The sequence below is a fragment of the Octopus bimaculoides genome, chromosome 23, assembly GCF_001194135.2.
Source record: "Octopus bimaculoides isolate UCB-OBI-ISO-001 chromosome 23, ASM119413v2, whole genome shotgun sequence".
NCBI classification, from domain to species: Eukaryota; Metazoa; Mollusca; class Cephalopoda; order Octopoda; family Octopodidae; genus Octopus; species Octopus bimaculoides.
Genome location: NC_069003.1, coordinates 29219221 through 29225639, shown reverse-complemented (window position 1 = coordinate 29225639; position 6419 = coordinate 29219221). Strand labels below are relative to the sequence as shown.

General features: G+C 34.8%; 1 protein-coding gene and 1 long non-coding RNA gene across 4 annotated transcripts in view; one reads left to right on the top strand and one right to left on the bottom strand.

The window, feature by feature from the left end:
- LOC106877242 (somatostatin receptor type 2) overlaps positions 1 to 6419 on the bottom strand; it is a 186308-nt gene that overhangs the window by 43586 nt on the left and 136303 nt on the right. For 2 of the 3 annotated variants that reach the window (XM_052975927.1, XM_014926102.2), the window contains exon 2: positions 441 to 519. The gene's annotated coding sequence lies outside the window, so the exon portion shown is untranslated. Of the gene's footprint in view, positions 1 to 440; positions 520 to 2235; positions 2281 to 6419 lie in introns of all 3 variants that reach the window. The other variant, XM_014926103.2, reaches the window with a different exon arrangement.
- The window catches only part of LOC106877243 (uncharacterized), a 29504-nt gene that overhangs the window by 7215 nt on the left and 15870 nt on the right, over positions 1 to 6419 (top strand). The gene's annotated exons all lie outside the window — the stretch shown is intronic.

Below are 6419 nucleotides of genomic sequence, written 5' to 3'. Positions count from 1 at the left end.
ATAGATAGATAGATAGATAGATAGATAGATAGATAGATAGATAGATAGATAAATGTATGTATGTATATATGTATGTATTGATTTCATAAAGTTTCTGTGGTATTAAATACTATCCACAAATTATTGATTAAACAGAGAATACAGTAGAACCTTGCTTAATGTGTCGCTCAGTTCACTGGAATCCGCAACCATATGGTTCAGACGCCAGTTTCTTAAATATACAAACATGCCTTGAATAGAGCTTTTGCAATAATAGAAAGTTAATATCTCGCCTACATTCAAATCAACGACATATTTCTTACAACTCAGATATAATGTCTCGTTAATACTTTGACACTTTGAATGATTTAGATATAAACACTTTTCTAAATATGATATTATATTACACTTGAAATAATATTGTTCAATATGTCTAAATAATTATGAATCATTGTACTTACCAAATGCATTAAGTAATGGTTTGGAATCCTAATTGTCCTTGTCTTCTTAGAGAATACAGGAAACCAATGATATTACATACTGCAATGAAAAGATATACACGGCATTAGCAGATTTTACACTGATGTGATATATATATTCACTAATATCTTTATAGAACGACATTGATATCAATATCAATTATGACAAGATGTGGACAAGTGGTAAGGTGGCAGAATTGTTAAGGCGTGACACAAAATGCTGAAGTGGCATTTTTTCCGGCTGTTTACATTCTAAGTTTAAATGCCGATGGAGACGGCCTTCTCTTCCGTAATATCGGAGTGGATAGAATAGGTCCTACATCAGCAGTGGAGGCGATCTAATCGACTCACAATCTCTACCACAACTGCTGGTTTTGTATCAAAATTCGAAAGAATTAGGACATGATATCTAACATACAAGCACACAGCACATTATGTACCGTCAATGACCTACTTCCACCTAAATTTAACGGCTCAGATGAACAAAATTCAAAATTGGCTGTGTCTATATTTGAACGCAAATCTAACCAGACATAAGGTATTCAGGCTGCCGCTCTACAGATTCCCTCGTGATTACAAATATGTTTAATTCATTAAAGTGACGTGAGTTTATAATGGAATATATATGTGCCATTATGCTACACTAACGATATTCCAAATTCTAAGCTACTGTGTTTCCTAAATATCAGCCGACTTATTAAGCTCCATGGAGGAGCTCGTTCTACTGTAGTGTTTTCCAGTGACGGCACAAAGACCTTTTCAATTTCAGGACGCCCAACTACCTCGTCTCTTTGCTTTTCGTCAACAATATTTTGTTCACATTTCTGGGTTCTGTATGAATCACTATTCCCAGTTACTCCCACTATGTACTTCCAGTTCCTATTTATTTTTCCCAATTACTGAAATATTATTATTTTTTATGTATTTTTTTAATATGTTTTATTTTACACCTTCGTATTGCAAGGACATTGATCACATCAGCTCAGCTTCACACATTTCAAATGGCCTACATAACTATTGCTAAAAAGCAAACGAATAAAGGCAAAACAGAAACCTTTTCTCACATGTTCAACCTTTCAGCATTCACTTCTAATTTTCTTTTACCATGAGGAGATTACATTTGAAACATAGACTTTCACCTTTCCCCAAGACACGCAAAATCATTCAATCTCGTGTCCTATTCTGTGTATTGAGAACTGGAAAATTTATAGTGACAATGTGGTATTCAACCCCTTCTAAAATGTCAGTGATGTTTTCTTTTTTCTTTTCGTATGAAGTGTAATGGTATACAATTGGGAATCGATAGCGTTCGCTGATTGAAACCGTTTGTAGATTAAGTCTTATTATACATTGCTAGTCGCAATAATATAGGTAAAATTAATAACACGAAATATCTTCAAAAAAAAAGAAAAATGTTCGCTATATATATATATTTCTAGAACAAAACAAATGAAAAATAAAAGGAGAAATTAATAAAAGAATAACAACAGAGGAACCAGAAACGTTGAGAAAATCATTCTTATTGTATACAGGTCACTTGTCAGTATATCAATCATGCGGATATTTTCAAAGTGTTTGATCATTAGCTCACTAAATAAATGTCTTTTTGGATTGTTGCCAATATTTCTAAGAATTTCTTGTAGATGTTTACACAGATAATTCTAAAGACTCGTTCACCAAATTATTGTCACATACATATACTACGATTTGTTGCTGTAAAAAGAAATTCAGAAATTCAGTTAGAGGCGACAGATATTTGACTATAATTGTATCTCACCTGTCAGCATTCCGTCTATTGACTGCAATAATTCTATCTGAGGTTCTAGAACAATATGCAGAATTTCCAATTTTAGTCAGCGAGAAAATAGATACATACATACATACGTACAAACATTCATATATGTTACATATATGCGTGTGTGTGAAAACATACATACGTATACGTATATATATATATATATATATATGTATGTGTGTGTGTGTGTGTGTGTGTGTGTGTGTGTGTGTGTGTGTGTGTATACATGCATATATATGCATACATATATATACATATATACATTCATAATTATATACATATATATATGTAAACATATTTATGTACATATATATATATATATATATATATATATATATATGTGTGTGTGTATGTGTATATGTATATGTATATTTATTCATAAATTTCATTATATTGACTTCTTCCTTTCACACAAACAACACATTATTTCAATGGATTCGGCATTGTTGCATGTTCCATCGATTCCATATAGTTAAAAGGCAAAGTTAGTTCCAGTTATGAACAGTGAACAAAGCTAAGAAGTATTATTGAAGATCGTGATGCATACGATTGAATCGGTAGAGCTTCGGACAAAATGCGCTGAGGTATTTAGTTACAAATACTAATTCAAATCGGGATAGAAATCAGCTTTCTAGTATATCCATACAGGCTTGGATAAATAAAATAAATAATAAGAATCCAGAAGTGCTGCTAAGCGTTTTGTCCGGCGCGGTAGAGAGTCTGCTTTCTCACTGCCTTTAATAAGGATAATGATGATGATAGTATTATTATTGTTGTTGTTGTTGATGTTATTACAAGGCTGCGAGGTGGCCGAATCGTTAGTGCGCCGGGCGAAATGCTTAGCAGCATTTCGTTTGTCTTTATGTTTCGAGTTCAAATTCCGCCGAAGTCGACTTTGCCTTTCATCCTTTCATCCTTTCGGGATCAATAAATTAAGAACCAACGAAACACAAGGGTCAATGTAATTGACTAGTCCCTTTTCCACAACATTTCAGGCCTTGTGCTAATTGTAGAAATTGTTTATTGGCAGTTTACTTGTGGTCAGTGAGTTTTATTTTGGAATATTTAAGAATACATTGTGTCCTTTTTGTATATGTTGACATGGAATCAGAGGAAAAGTTTTCTATTTGTAGCAAGGCTAAACAACATCAACACCATTCATGTTGCTTAGTTATAGGTCAAAATTGATGAAGAAAACCAAAATTCCAAAATACACATGATTATTTCATCATGACAAATTTATGGTATTTGTTCTTTTTATTTTTACAAACTGATCTGTGTGGTGTATGGGTAATTTGATTGCCTTTCCAAGTATATCAATCAATCAGATAGAGTATCTCATTTGCACATGATCAATAAACAGTCTGTCCCAATTTATATCCTCAATTCAGTCCCCATTCATTTGATAACATATATATGACGACGAACTGATAGTCATTCTACCATTGAAATGAATGCCTTCCTGTATTTGTTCGTTTCTCTGGTATCTTAGTTCAAATCACACCAAGGTTAACGTAGTTTTATTCTTCGATCTGTACATAAAATACCAGTCGAATACTGAAGTTGAATATATACCCCACCTCTCTTACACTCTCATTGTCTTTTGTTGTTTTCGAATAAAGGTTATGGGGCATACGTTTCTACGATTGGGGTGGCGGCGAATGACAATCTTTCCCTCGCTACAATTCGAAAAGAGTTGAATCAGGGTTTGGAAACGTTAAGAAGAAGAAAAAAATATATTGTGTAGGTGTAGGAGTGGCTGTGTGGTAAGTAGCTTGCTTACGAATCACATAGTTCCGGGTTCAGTCCCACTGCGTGGCACCTTAAGCAAGTGTCTTCTACTATAGCCTCGGGCCGACCAAAGCCTTGTGAGTGGATTTCCTAGACGGAAACTGAAAGAAGCCCGTCGTATATATATATATATATATATATATGTGTGTGTGTGTGTGTGTGTGTGTGTGTGTGTGTGTGTGTGTGTGTGTGTGTGTGTGTGTGTGTGTGTGTGTGTGTGCGTGTGTGTGTATATTTGTGTGTCTGTGTTCCCCCCAGCAACATCGCTTGACAACCGATGCTGGTGGATTTAAGTCCCCGTAACCTAGCGGTTCGGCAAAAGAGACCGATAGAATAAGTACTAGGCTTACAAAGAATAAGTCCTGGGATCGATTTGCTCGACTAAAGGCGGTGCTACAGTATGGCCGCAGTCCAATGAGTGAAACAATTAAAAGATAGTAACTGAGTGTGACCAAGAAATGATTCACATTCAGTGCAAAACAGAATGAAACTATTTAACGTCATTTGACAGACTGCTATAACATTATCAGCAAAAGAATGGAGACATATCAATGAGGTGGCCTTTACATGCTCAAGCACCATAATTGAAACAGTGACTAAATATCTTTCAAATGAAATCACACCGATTTAAAAAGAAATAAAAAAAACGAAGACTGCATTGGTTATTATATTTCTCAACATATGAAATAAACGAGGACATACTTTTGATCATTGAACTGCTTGTCTGAAGCTGACATGTTGCCAATTACATAGATATACATACGGAGCGAATAACTGTATCTTTATGTAATCTCTCGGTTAGCAAGATATAGAAACCAGACCCCCAACCCACTCATAAATAAATACATAAATCAATAAATAAATAAAGGGCACGTTAGATAATCGAGATTTAAATAGTCCTAAGAAAACAGTGTTCAATACCTTTGATCACATGTCGACTCGACGGGTGTTCAATGAATGTCGAACAGTTGCAAAAATCCCATCAGTATATTGATCAGATGGAGGAACACGTATATTACAAAGCTGTACAACGAAAGGTACATAGAGACATGTAGCAAAATATTTCTTACATGAAAAAGATGCTGTTATATCATGGAAAATGAGAACTTAGTCTAATAACGAACAAAAAGTTCCTAATCAGGTCTAACTTATCATGGGAGAAAAGGGAATTATCAGCGAGGAAGGAGAATAAATTTTTTTCTTGGTTCATACAGAATAAACAGTATAAGTTCCTGATAACATGAAAAAAAAAAAAAAACAGAATTAAGCATATACGATGTAGTGCAGATGTTTTTGTTTTTATTTCCGCCAATATATTCGCGTGCGAGAGCGCAGCATTTTTTCTTTGTCTATATATATTATACAGGGTGTCCACAAAGTCTGGGTCATGGGGATTACCACATACTTTAACTATTTCTTATATATAATTGTTTACGTTATGATTTTATTTACTCCATGTACCCACATGGGGATTAACACATACTTTAATAAATTATTATTTCTTATATTTAATTGTCTATGTTATGATTTTATTTACTCCATGTACCCAGACCTTGTGGACACCCTGTACAGCGGCTCATGGCTCGATGGTTGGAGAATCGGGTTCACAATCACGAGACAGTCAGTTCGATTCCCAGGCGGGGCTGTGTGTTCTCGAGTAAGACACTTTATTTCGTTTTGCTCCAGTTCACTCAGCTGTAGAAATGTTTTGAGACGTCACTGGTGCCAATCTGTATCGGCCTTTGCCCGTCCTTTGAATAACACCGGTGGCGTGGACAGCGGAAGCTGGTATGCATGAGCGATTACTGGTCTTCCATAACACAAACTCTCCTGGTCTTTTAACTTGGAGGGGAACTCTCTAGGTGCAAACCCATGGCCATTCATAACCGAAGTGGAGGTATTTACTTTTTTTTAACCTCTATTATACTGCGATATTAAAGCAATCACCTCTCTAGGTGCAATTCCATGGTCATTCATGATGGAAGACGTGGGTCTTTACTTTCTTTTAACCCCTGTTATACTGCGATATTGAAGCAATCGCATTTGAATATATCATATATGATTACAGTTTGTGAACAACTTGCCATAATACCGTGGGATACATACATCATATTCACTATTCCATTATTGCATAAGGTAAACTTGCAAAATCTTTAGAAGTGGTATCACTAAATCTAAAATACATGTGAAGGACATTGCAAATTATTTACATAAATGTTTGTCGATAACTTCCATGATATCACAGTACACACGCGTATATATTATGTTATGTATATATATGTGTGTGTGTGTGTAAGAGTGCGTGTGCGTGTGTGTATGCATATATGTATGTATGTACGTGGGTGTATATATATATATATATATATGTACATATA